Source organism: Orcinus orca, chromosome 11, assembly GCF_937001465.1.
Source record: "Orcinus orca chromosome 11, mOrcOrc1.1, whole genome shotgun sequence".
NCBI classification, from domain to species: domain Eukaryota; kingdom Metazoa; phylum Chordata; class Mammalia; order Artiodactyla; family Delphinidae; genus Orcinus; species Orcinus orca.
The window spans coordinates 82,220,062-82,233,265 of record NC_064569.1 but is presented as its reverse complement, the minus strand read 5'-3'; the positions used below and the strand labels follow the sequence as shown (position 1 = coordinate 82,233,265).

At 42.5% G+C, this 13,204-nt stretch overlaps 1 protein-coding gene across 1 annotated transcript in view; it reads right to left on the bottom strand.

The window, feature by feature from the left end:
* Positions 1–955, bottom strand: part of ANO4 (anoctamin 4) — a 426,079-nt gene extending 425,124 nt beyond the window's left edge. The window contains exon 1 of the mRNA XM_033427646.2: positions 704–955. The gene's annotated coding sequence lies outside the window, so the exon portion shown is untranslated. The remainder of the gene's footprint in view (positions 1–703) is intronic.
* Between the last annotated feature and the right edge of the window lie 12,249 nt (positions 956–13,204).

The following is a 13,204-nucleotide window of genomic DNA, read 5'->3' as shown; positions in this document are numbered from 1 at the left end:
CCACAGAGGCCCCTTTCCCTTTCTGTCACGTGAGGATACTGTGAGAAGTCTGCAACCCAAAAAAGGACCCTCACCCAACTATGTTGGCACCCTGATCTCCAGCCTCCAGGACTGTAAGAAATAAATTTCTGTTTTTTATGAACTACCTGGTCTGTGGTCTTTTGTTATAGCAGCCTGAACTGACTAAAACACCAACCATTTAAAGTAAAAACTATTTTTAGTTCTTGGGCTGAACAAAAACATGTGGCAGCCAAGATTCGGCCCATGGGCAGTGGTTCGAAGACCCATGACACAGATCAAATTTGTGGAGCAGCATGTGTTGCTAGTAACTGAGGTAAGTATTCAAAAATGACTTTTTTGAATATAAGACTGTAATCCAAGATCAATGCCTTGTCACTAAATAGAGGATAAAAATTAAACAAAAAGTCCTATGACAAAACTTGGAATTCTGATTCAGAGTTGATTTCCAGACGACATCTTACCAAATAGAACTAATGTTTAGGTCAAATATTTCTAAACACATCTAACCTTCCTTCTGATACAGCCAAGCTATTAAAGGCCAGTGAACATGGGCGAATTGTTGGGGGCCATAGCATCACATAAGCAGAAATGCAGACGCAATCCATTCAGCAGGCAAATGCATGAAGGAACTTTTAAACACATGGAGTCCTGAATCTCCAACAGGAAGCTATAGCACTGTTACCTGTTGTGTCTTGGCTCAGGGTTTCCTGGCTGCTGCTGCTGTAAGAAGGCACTGGAGTGATGGACAGTGAAGCTGGGCAAGACAGAGGCGTGGCCAGCTCAGTCTTGCGAGTGAGGGATTGGTGATATACCGGGATGCCTGCATCTTTGGAGACGAAGAGAGGCAGATCTGATGGGAGAGTGGGTCTGCCTTGTGCATATGGATTTTTCCAGTGGGTGAGCCCAACTGCAACAGGCCCAGCAACGTCGTAACCTGGCAAGACAAACACATAAGGTCAGATCAGCAATCAAAGCCTTATACCATATTTCTTTCTGTATTTCCCCCAAAGTCTTAGCTGCGCGTCAAATCAAACACCACTTGAGATAAGGATGCATGTTACCGATAAATAGGTGGGAACTGTCACACTGGATGAATCTCGTTAACTAGTCAACCTATGTTTATTAAGCACATACTATGTTCTAGGTGCCCAGTCTTTGCCCTTAAGGAGCTCAGAGTCCAATAAAGGAGATAAGACTTGTGATCATAATGAAAAAGATAACTGAAAGTCTATTATGTTCTAGGTACTTTGCATAAGTGATTGTAATCCTTACTGCAACTGTACAAGGATACAATTACTCTTTCCGTTTTACAGGAAATTGGACCTCAACTTGCCCTAGGTCAAGCAGCCATTAAGTGCCAGAGGCAGAATTTAAGCCCAGATCTGTCTGGCTCCAAAATCTATGTTCTTTCCCTTTTTCCAACTAATGACAGTACAAAGCAAGATGAAAGAAGTAGTTTAAAGTGGGACAAAAACATTCCCCAGGATTTCAGGGGACAAAGTCCTTTCTAGGTGGAGGAACTAGGTCGTGGAAAAGATGGCATGAACTTGGCCTTCTAGGCAAGGGTTGCCACCTAAAACAATCAGAGGGACAGATCTGTTCTGTAGATGTGTTTTGTTAGCCCACATTTTTCTTAATTTGAAGTTCAAATTAAAATTGACAACAATAAAAGTCTAGAGCATTCTCAACAAAAATCCAGCTTTCTGTCCTCTCTTTAAAAATCTCTTGATCTTCTCCTAAAGATCAAGCAACACTGGACCCATTCCCATGTGGCAACTGTCAGCTGAAGCAACCACAGAGCCACTCTTTTAAAGCGGAGTAAAGGAATTCCTGTCTGCCGCAGTCCCCACCATTCCCTAATATCTTACTCTCAGCCTGCTTCACTTATTTGTCTTACATGCCTGATCTCTGCAGGCCTCTGTATTTGCAACCAAGGTACAGAATTCAGAAATATAATGTAAGGGTAGTCAGAAAAAAACAAGAATGGAAAGGTAGGTTGATACAAGACAGCTGAGGGTCTTAAATGCCAAGGTAAGAAAATTAGATTTTACTTGCTAGGCAAAGCAATGTCCCTAAAAGTTTGTGAAGTAGAGATTGGCATAATCAAATGGACGGCAGCAAAAGGCAGAATCTGGGCCTCCTTCCTCTGGTGGTGACCCCTCCTAGGGAGATTCCTCTGACTCCCCCAAGCTGTCTTAACCGCAGTAAAGGGAGGCCCAGTAAAAGGTGTTGGTGTGCAGGGGCTGGAGGTGTGTGGGGAGAAAGTCCAAATTGGGGAGGGGGTGTTGAGGTACCAAGAAAGCCCAAAAGGGACAACAAGGGAGGAGGCACGCATGGATCCTGCAGACTGGCCGATGTTGTCTGGGGCAGCCCTCCCACACCACGCGGGAAACCACTTGAACATGGATACGTGTCAGACAGTCCCTGCCCACACTTCACAGCCAAGTGTTCCTTCTCTCTATGTGTCTCTCTCATGAGCTGAGTATCCCTCAAGGTCAGAGGGTGTCTTAGTCATCTTTAAAACTCCCTCCCAGAATTTCTCTATTCAGCTCTTGCCCCTGGCGTTCAATAGATTCCCACTGCTCACCGAATTCTTCCTAGACCAGCGGCAAGGAGGTGACATAAGAGGCTGTGAAGTAGAGGCCAGGCAAACATTATTAAGGGACCAACTTTAAATGTTGGCAGCAAGAAAGGAAAAGAGGTCCAGAGAGATACACAACAATGACGTGGAAAGAAAGGAGTTTGGGGCCACCAGGTAGCTTTGTTTTTTGCTGGCAAGATGTCAGAGAAGACTTATGGCAAACAGAATGGTGCATTTCCTCATCCTTACTGGGGCCATCAGAAGGACTGGCCTGGCAAGGGCTGAAGAAGGTTGAGTGTGTTTTTTTAGACACGAGGAGGTGGAGCTTTAGTGGAAATATCTATGCGGAAATGTCTGGCAGTAGACTGAAGAAAACAACGGAAATGAGGATTAGGAGACATAGGACCAGAGCTGTAAATCTGGAACTCATCCACATTGAAACCACGCCTGCTGCCCAGGAATGAACAATCTACTTCATCATCATAAAATGATAAAGCCACTAAAAGTTACAATACTGTCTAATGTTTATTGGCAATGTGCTAAGGGATCTATCAGGACCACCTCATATAACCTCACAATAACCCTGTCAGGAAGGTACTAATATTCCCATTTGACAGATGAGGAAACCGAGGCTAAGGGACATTATTACTCCTGCAAGGTCAATAACTACACAGAAATAACAGATTCAAGGGGCTTCCCTGGTGGCGCAGTGGTTGAGGGTCCGCCTGCCGATGCAGGGGACACGGGTTCGTGCCCCGGTTCAGGAAGATCCCACATGCTGCGGAGCAGCTGGGCCCGTGAGCCATGGCCGCTGAGCCTGCGCGTCCGGAGCCTGCGCTCCACAACGGGAGAGGCCACAGCAGTGAGGGGCCCGCGTACCGCAAAAAAAAAAAAAAAGAAAGAAAGAACAGATTCAAGCCCAGGCTCATCAAAGACAACATGGGTGCTCTGGTCCCCTGCCTCGCACTGAGAACACAGGCAACAAGAAGGATTCTAGGAGATGGAATCGGGGTCTGTTTTCCCCTCAAATCGCTCGTAGGTTATTTATTCCTTTCTGAACAATTTTTTATAGAGGTATCTCAATGGACCAGAATGCACAAGGAAAGGGAAATGCTGACACCCTTGAGAACATGCTGACTGGACTGCTTGTACTCTTCCTGGTCAGTCACCTTCCTAAAAGGTAAGTGGAATACAGTGAGGTGAGTGATTCTTTCTCTGGTAAGGGCTACGGAGCCTCTGAAGATAATCACAGAGAACACAAATTAATATTCAGAACTGCGATGGAGCCACAGCTGCGGTGGAGGCTGAACTGAACGCTACTGACGCCAAGGCTGCCCCCCGATCCTGTTTGTTGGACTAAACCTCTGATGCTAGTGTGTTTATTTTGTGATCAATACTCTTGGATCTCCCGTAACTCCTAAGAGTGTACTGGGGCATAGAAATGAAATTCTAGGAGGCACGATTTGAATTGATGCTCCATTATGTTTTTATTAAAAATGTGAAAACGTATTACCTCCTACTCACACCAGAGAATCCTTTTACAAGAAGATAATTAGAGGACCGTGTTTTCCCTCGCCTTGTTGTTTCATTCGGAAACTTGCTTAAATGCCTCTTCTCTTTCCATATTCCCAAGCTCCTTGGGAGTCATTATACAGAGAAGGGTGTATAATATGTATCACACACCGTGAAAGCGTTAGGCTTAAAAGTCCCAAGGAACTCTGGACTCTCCATAATTTCAGGTTTTACCATTTCTTTCATAAAATGATAGCTAATTTATAACATATACTTAATTTTGAAAAAATATTGTTCACAGTGCTAAGAAGCCACCCCCTTTTTTTTTTTTACTTTAGGAAATTACCACATCATTTAATCCAGAAATGGAGTTCATTAGCAGATCTATTAATTCATGTCACTGATACAAATGAGCTATGATAAGATCTGCATAATTTTGATGGAATAGAAATGGACCAGCCTAAATTTAAAACCAACAATGAGGTCAAAGTATTTGGGGTGGGTGGTTATCCAACCATCCAAGGGAACAGCTAGTGTCCAAGTGCCCAAGAGGCAAGTAACAGGAATGTCACATTGGCAGCCTACTCACTCTCCCTCACCCACCATCCTGTCCCCAGGTCGGGGGTGGGGTAGAAGCAGGGGTCTCAGCTTTCTCTGAGTTGCATGCCAACACTATCACCCATTAGCCCCCAAATCCTAAACAGAGACATGTAAGGAACACTCAAAATTATAGGCTGTCTTGAGAAAAAAATGATGTTAATCAACTTTAAAGTTCTTAAATCTTTCATACATGAAAAAATAGGAGTTTACTATCAGAAAATAAGGAGTTTTCAGGACTTCCCTGGTGGTCCAGTGGTTGAGACTCCACGCTTCCAATGCAGGGGGCGTGGGTTCGGTCCCTGGTCGGGGAAGGCGCGGGTTCCATCCCTGGTCGGGGAACTAAGATCCCACATGCCATGCCGTGCGGCCAGAAAAAAAAAAAAAAAAAAAGAAGAAGAAAATAAGGAGTTTTCCAAGGGTCTCATGGATAGGTAGAAAAATTTCAGAAGGTGTCACTTTTTCTGTTGATTGGATTTTTTGACAATTCTTTTGGCAATTCTTCGGTCAGGACATAGGTTCCTATAAGGAACTACATTAACAGGAAGTCCAGAAGTGTGCTGTTCTCTTAAATGGAATTCCCTCACAAATGAGACACTTCTGTGTGAGATGACTATCCTGTAAGAGAAGGACGGAAGTACAGGAGATAAAGGAAAACAAAAAGAGCTTTTAAAAAAGAATTGCTAGATGACTCAGAGATGTCCTCCCTCCAGTACTTTGAGTATAAAGTTGTTAATTATTTGCTGCTTTTACTATAAATATTTTTAAAGTGCTTTGTACTGGACAGACTGTGGGCTGTGGACACTGCCTGATGACTGTGCTGAATCCATCCTCCACCCACACCCCTTGCTCCCAACAGAGTCACATTTTGTTTGGGAATTCATCCCACTCCCACGCAGCTTGTGACTCAGGGCAGACAGACCTCACACTCCCTGACCTCCACATGGGCCATGATGGGTGTAAAGAACACGATCTTACCTCCCTTGTCAGTGATTTGCTGAAGGGTGGTCATGTGACCAAATCCCATGCAATGAGACAGAAGTCTCTGAGGTGCTTCAGGGGAAAGTTTCAGCTCCTCAAGTGAACACCTGAGGGAGGCACCAAAGCTCCTTTCTCTCTGATCACCGTTGTGCCTGAGTGAAATTCCTGGAACCACGGCAGCCTTGGGGCTGCCATCAAAAAGATAGATTTTCCCAGGAAGGCAAAGGGGAGGAGGTCTTTCACAACATCATCAGCAGCCTACTCAACCTGTCCTCCCAACAGGCCTTCCTATTACATGAAATAATAACCTTCCTTATGGTTTCAGCCAGTTTGAGTTTGTTGAAACAGAAGCAACATTCAAGGGCCTATCAGTTGTCCCATCACCTTCTGAGAAAACGGTGTGACATACCCACTGCCCCTTCAGAGGTGACTTCATAGGTCAGTAAGAACCTGTTATATGAGTTTCCTAGGGCTGCTGTAACAAAGGATCACAAACTGGGTGGCTTAAAAAAAAACAGAAATTTCTCCTTTCATGGTTTTGGAGGCTGGAAGTCTGAAATCAAGATTTCAGCAGGGCCGTGCTCTCTCTGAAGTCTCTAGGAGGAAATTTGTTGTCTGCCTTTTCCTGGTTTCTTGTTTGTTTGTTTTTTAACATCTTTATTGCAGTATAATTGCTTTACAATGGTGTGTTAGTTTCTGCTTTATAAAAAAGTGAATCAGCTATACATATAAATACATCCCCATATCTCCTCCCTCTTGCATCTCCCTCTCTCCCACCCTCCCTATCCCACCCCTCTACATGGTCACAAAGCACTGAGCTGATCTCTCTGTGCTATGCGGCTGCTTCCCACTAGCTATCTATTTTACATTGTATATATGTCCATGCTACTCTCTCACTTCGTCTCAGCTTACCCTTCCCCCTCCCCGTGCCCTCAAGTCCATTCTCTACAACTGCGTCTTTATTCCTATCCTGCCCCTAGGTTCTTCAGAACCACTTTTTTTTTTTTTTTTAGATTTCCATACAGAATTTGTTTTTCTCTTTCTAACTTACTTCACTCTGTATGACAGACTCTAGGTCCATCCACCTCACTACAAATAACTCAATTTCGTTTATTTTTATGACTGAGTAATATTCCATTGTATATATGTGCCACATCTTCTTTATCCATTCCTCTGTCGATGGACATTTAGGTTGCTTCCATATCCTGGCTATTGTAAATAGAGTTGCAATGAACACTGTGGTACATGACTCTTTTTGAATTATGGTTTTCTCAGGGTATATGCCCAGTAGTGGGATTCCTGGGTCATATGGTAGTTTTAGTTTTAGTTTTTTAAGGAACTTCCATACTGTTCTCCATAGTGGCTGTATCAATTTACATCCCCACCAACACTGCAAGAGGGTTCCCTTTTCTCCACACCCTCTCCAGCATTTATTGTTTGTAGATTTTTTGATGATGGCCATTTTGACTGGTGTGAGGTGATACCTCATTGTAGTTTTGATTTGCATTTTTCTAATGATTAGTGATGTTGAGCATTCTTTCATGTGTTTGTTGGCAATCTATATATCTTCTTTGGAGAAATGTCTATTTAGGTCTTCTGCCCATTTTTGGATTGGGTTGTTTGCTTTTTGATGTTGAGCTGCATGAGCTGCTTGTAAATTTTTGAGGTTAATCCTTTGTCAGTTGCTTCACTGGCAAATATTTTCTCCCATTCAGAGGGTTGTCTTTTTGTCTTGTTTATGTTTTCCTTAGCTGTAGAAAAGCTTTTAAATTTCATTAAGTCCCTTTTGTTTATTTTTGTTTTTATTTCCATTTCTCTAGGAGATGGGTCAAAAAGGATCTTGCTGTGATTTATGTCATAGAGTGTTCTGCCTATGTTTTCCTCTAAGAGTTCTATAGTGTCTCACCTTTCATTTAGGTCTTTAATCCATTTTGAGTTTATTTTTGTGTATGGTGTTAGGAAGTGTTCTAATTTCATTCTTTTACATGTAGCTGTCCAGTTTTCCCAGCACCACTTATTGAAGAGGCTGTCTTTTCTCCATTGTATATTCTTGCCTCCTTTGTCATAGATTAGTTGACCATATGTGCGTGGGTTTATCTCTGGGCTTTCTATCCTGTCCCATTGATCTATATTTCTGTTTTTGTGCCAGTACCATACTGTCTTGATTACTGTAGCTTTGTAGTATACTCTGAAGTCCGGGAGCCTGATTCCTCCAGCTCCGTTTTTCTTTCTCAAGATTGCTTTGGCTATTCAGGGTCTTTTGTGTTTCCATACAAATTGTGAAATTTTTTGTTCTAGTTCTGCGAAAAATGCCATTGGTAGTTTGACAGGGATTCCATTGAATCTGTAGATTGCTTTGGGTAGTAGAGTCATTTTCACAATGTTCATTCTTCCAGTCCAAGAACATGGTATATCTCTCCATCTGTTTGTATCATCTTTAATTTCTTTCATCAGTGTCTTAGAGTTTTCTGCATACTTTGTCTCCTTAGGTAGGTTTATTCCTAGGTATTTTATTCTTTTTGTTGCAGTGGTAAATGGGAGTGTTTCCTTAATTCCTCTTTCAGATTTTTCATCATCAGTGTATAGGAACGCAAGAGATTTCTGTGCATTAATTTTGCATCCTGCTACTTTACCAAATTCATTGATTAGCTCTAGTAGTTTTCTGGTGGCATTTACTCATCTTAAATGAGTAAATACAGGAAAAACAACTAGAACAGCACTTGGCACAGAAAGCTCCCATATGGTCCTCACTGTTTACCCCTCCACTTTCACTGACAAGTGTCTTAATAGAGGTCTCTACTCACAGCTCATCACTCCTTATTCAGAGCCTTGTAAGCTGGTTCCCCTCCCACCATCCACTGACATGGGATGTCACCAGGGCAGCCTTTTAAATTTAACCCTCCTCAGTCTCCCCTTCTAGAAATTCTCTGGGCATTTCAAGAAATGTACTTGCTAGGTTTTCCTACCACTGCCGTTATTTCTATCCTAATTGTGCTTCCCCCAAAGATTGGTCTTTGACCCTCTACACACTCAATATACTGATGCCCACTCTTATAATTTCACCCTCTTCCAAAGATTCAACTGAACTCTCTGTGAAGAGAATGCCAATATCTTCATCTCCTGCCCATTCTCTCCACATTTCCAACTTCCTGTGGGTCATTCTGAGGTGGGGGGTCTCACTGGGACCTCAAACCCAACACACTGGGACCCTAGAGCCATGCAGTCCTCTTCCTGACCTCTGTATTTCAATGAACGGCTCAGACTCCCTGTCAACCTGACTCAAAGTCTCAGGGCACACTATCTGAGGCACATCCAGGCAATGACTAGTCCTCCTGACTCTTCCATGCCTCTCCCTCCAGACCTGCCTCTCTATCCCACTTCCCACGTTCATTACTGTCTCATGTCAAGACCACAGTCAGAGCCACTTACTCTGTCATAACACCAGATCCTTGCACATGAAATCCATCCTGTTCACCACCCAAATAACCTTTCATACATGCATTCATCCTGTCACCCTCCTACTCTGAACTCTAAACGACCTCCCACTACTTAACTAATGTCTTTAGGAATGTCATTTTAGGGTACTTAGTGTTTTCAAACCAGGGTCCATGAACTCTCCACAGGGATTTTTAAGTTGTTTTCATTTTTCATTTAAAAGTCAATTTAATCATTTAAAAATGAATATGTGCATACCATGGACCAAATTATGCCACTTAATTTTAGTGCCTGAGTTTGCTTTTGTGTTTCCATCAAGTTGCCACCAGTTGATACACTTAATGAGAAGAGGAGAGAGAGGGGAATGTCAAGGTGCAAACAAAGGTGCAAACAAACAAAGATCCAATAATCTCACCGGAGTGAGCATTAACAGAGATTTCAGAGTGGGTTGAACAGAGAGAGGTGGTGGCACAGCAGAGTTACCATAAATACTGTAAATACTGAGCTCAGTGCAAAGAACCTTCACTGCTGCAGCCAGGACCGCGTTGCATTACAAGCAGTGACTGCATTTCAGCAAAATAACAAAGCCCATCACCTTAATTAATGTGGTGAATTTGTGGTTGTTTCTCTTCTCAGTGTTTTAAATTTCATTTATAAATTTGATTTGATTTTTATGGCTATTTGGAAAATAAGGTGTCTATAGTTAGTTACATTTTATGTTGGAACATACTTATAATAAAAATAATTTTTTAATTTATAATAATAAATAATTTTATAATTATTATAATTAAAATAATTTAAATAAAATATAATAAATATAATAAAAATAATTTTTAATAATAATATTAATAAATATTATTATAATAAAAATAATTTAAATCCATTTTAGAGGCTCATAATTATTACTCCTTTTTACAGGGGTTCACATTGCTGGAGTCTGAGAAACCATGACACTGTGTTTCAAAGCATGAGCTTGTGTCATTCCTGGATTGGAATCCTAGGCACATCCATTTCTGGCTGTGAGGCAAACAGCAAGTTTCCTCGTCTGTAAGATGGGGAAATGACAGTACCTTCCTCATAGAGTCCCAATTAAGTCAAATAATGTATGTCAAGGGCCAAGAGCAGCTGACAAACAATAAGTGCAAAATAAATGTTAGCTGCAAGTATCACCATTACTCTTTGGTTTCTAAGTCATAGCCAAGATTCTTAAATCAAGAAAAGTTTGAAAGGAAGTGGAAAGGAGAGGAAAGATTCGGCAGACAGAAAAATAATCATGATCACTCTTCCCTTTTTGACCAAAATAAAACATGTTTAAAGGTGAGCAGGAAGGCGGCTGGGAGAGTGCTAGGTGAACACAGTATATTCTGCCAGGATCCTACCGTCTCCATAGGGGGGTTCCTCATCCAGGGGGGAAGGGATAGAGAACCACACACCCCAAACTGCAGACTTCAAGTTTCTGAGAAGGCCATGTGCTATGACATGGAATTTTATTTCTGTGAAGTCAGGGGACAGGACAGCTGGCATACACAGAATCCCCCAAAGCATAGCTAGCATTCAGGAACACTGATTTGTTATTTTATGCATGTATGCATTAACTTATACTCATGGGAAATGTACATTTTCTATTTGCAGTTGTGATATAAATTTTTTTAAATAAAAGAAAATAAATCTTAAAGAGTCAGTTTTAATATTAAGTACATAATAATATAGGTGATACACAAATGAAAGAGAAAGCAAATGAAGAAAAATTGGGAAACCTGTGTTTTGTTTTGTTTTGTTAATCTCTCTGGATCACATTTCCTCCATCCATCTCTATGCAAAAGCAATAAGGATCCACAAGAGGGCACCCCAACAAGGTGAGTCCACAAGTATTTACCCTGACTCTGAAAATAAATTTGACGCGCTTTTACCCTTTCTACTCACTCCTTCCATAGCCCTGCACCCCCAACCTGTATAGGCAATAATAGGTTTCATTAAAAACTGGCACAGTTGCTCACCTATGGTGATCTGGCTGACACAACTGTAGTAGCTGCCCGTCGTTGCGGAGGAAAGGTTATAACTCCCACTGCTTATATCTTTGTCTGTTTAAGAAAACAAAAGAGGGGAAGGTTAATTACATCCTGGTAAACACCATGACCACAAAGTAAACATATGACTGCTGGTAAATAAACCAGCTGTCTGTGTCTAAGTATCTCATACTTACTCATTGGTTCATTCATTGACATTTAGGGAATGCTAGGTGCATTGAAACATTTCAACAAACAACCCAGACTGTCACACAGGCAATTTCAGTTTGGTGTCACTTTTTTATAATGGGGGGAGGGTGCTGGGGGAGGGTTACAGGGGAAGGTGAGAAAACACCTGACCCAGACTAGAGGGTATCAGGTAAGGCTTCCTGGGGGAAGTGAACTAGGCAAAAAGGGGGTGAATTGAGGGGAAGGATCCAGGCAGAGTGCTATTATCTTGTCTGGAGACTCGGAAGCCTCTGCTTCACGAGTTAGCAGCTGAACACAGTACAAGAGAGGTGCACAGCCGCTGGACTACGAGGGGTCTTATAAACCACGTGAACAAGTTTGGATGTTGCCAAGAGAGCAGGATCCCATTTTCATTTCAGAAAGATCACTTTGAGGCAGCAAGGAGAACAGTCAGGAGGAGGATGAAAGGAGAGGCAGAAAGACTCCTTTATGAGGCCACTGCAGTCATCCTGATGAGAGATGGTGGTGGCCAAACCATGGGAGGAGCAGCCGTGGAGACAGAGAAGTGGGGGCAATTCCCTGCAAGGCTTTTCTGTTCAGCAGCCAGCTGAACTGCGGTCCTCACTACCGTGAGCAGACCATGTTCCCAACAGAGGGGCAAAGACACCAAAACCTCCCATTCACACGGCACCCTAGCATTTTCAGCCACATCGTCTCATGCACGGTGTGAAATAGGGCGAGCGTCACCCCACGTCTCTGGTGGAAAAGCTGAGGCTCCAGGCAGCCGAGCACCTTGCCCGAGGTCACACGACAGCATGTGTCAGAACAGAGCTCAAATCGAGATCAGAACTGCTTCAAATTGTTTATGAAGAAGGCAGGGCATACGTGATTTAAAATATCAAAATAAATACATATTGTTTAACATAAAACGCTACAGTTTACACAGAGTTACTATAAGAATGGCTGCGAAACTGACCTGAAGGAAATATTTGAATATTACATGTTATGGGATACCAGGAAAACTTTGAAACTCTGATCTATAATGATGAAAATTAGAAATCCGAGGGAAAGAAATAAGAATGTCAAACGTAGTCAAAGAGAAAGGGTTTCTAGAAATGTACTGAGTCATATTTTATTGAGAGAGCAATGCGGATTTTTAGAGAAGATGGCTTTGCAGATGAACATTCTAGGAGGAAAGAACAGCAGGTACCTGGACAGAGAGGGCAGGAAATGGGAGTCATCCGCCGGGGTGTCCGGATATGCTTGTGGTTTGAAAGCAGCTAGAAAGTATTGACAAACGCAGGTAGTGAGCCAGAGGGCGGGGAAGTAGTGGGAGCCCTTCAGAGGCCACGTCAAGGCCACTGTAGGTCCACAAACAGGGAGGTAAAAAAATATTTTAAGACTATTTTTATTGTGGGGAAAATTAATTCGAGCAAGTGCACGTGGCCAACTTCTCCTCTAAGAAATACTCCCAGACCATCCCCCCTCTCTAGGGGGCTTCCGGGAACAGTAGACACACCTCCAACAGCACTGTGCATGCGAGATTGCACTCGTTTTCTGGGTATCCCAAACCATGTGCTTGTCAAGGGCAGGTCCACACGTTTTTCAGTTTGTTATCTCCAGAGCTTAGTGTTTTGCCTGGCATAAGGTGAATCCTCAATATATGTTCGTTGGTTGAAAGAACAAAGAAATGCATGAAATTAAAGAAAGGATAACAAAGGACCATTTCCCCTTCCTATTAGTTATAACTTCAGTAGAGGTTGCCGTGATCAAAAAGAAGGAGCACAGGGCTTAGAGTCAGCACACCTAGGGTTTGAAGCCCAGCTTTGCTGCACATGAACTCCTTGAACTCGGTCAAGCTGTTGACTTCCTTTAGTATTGG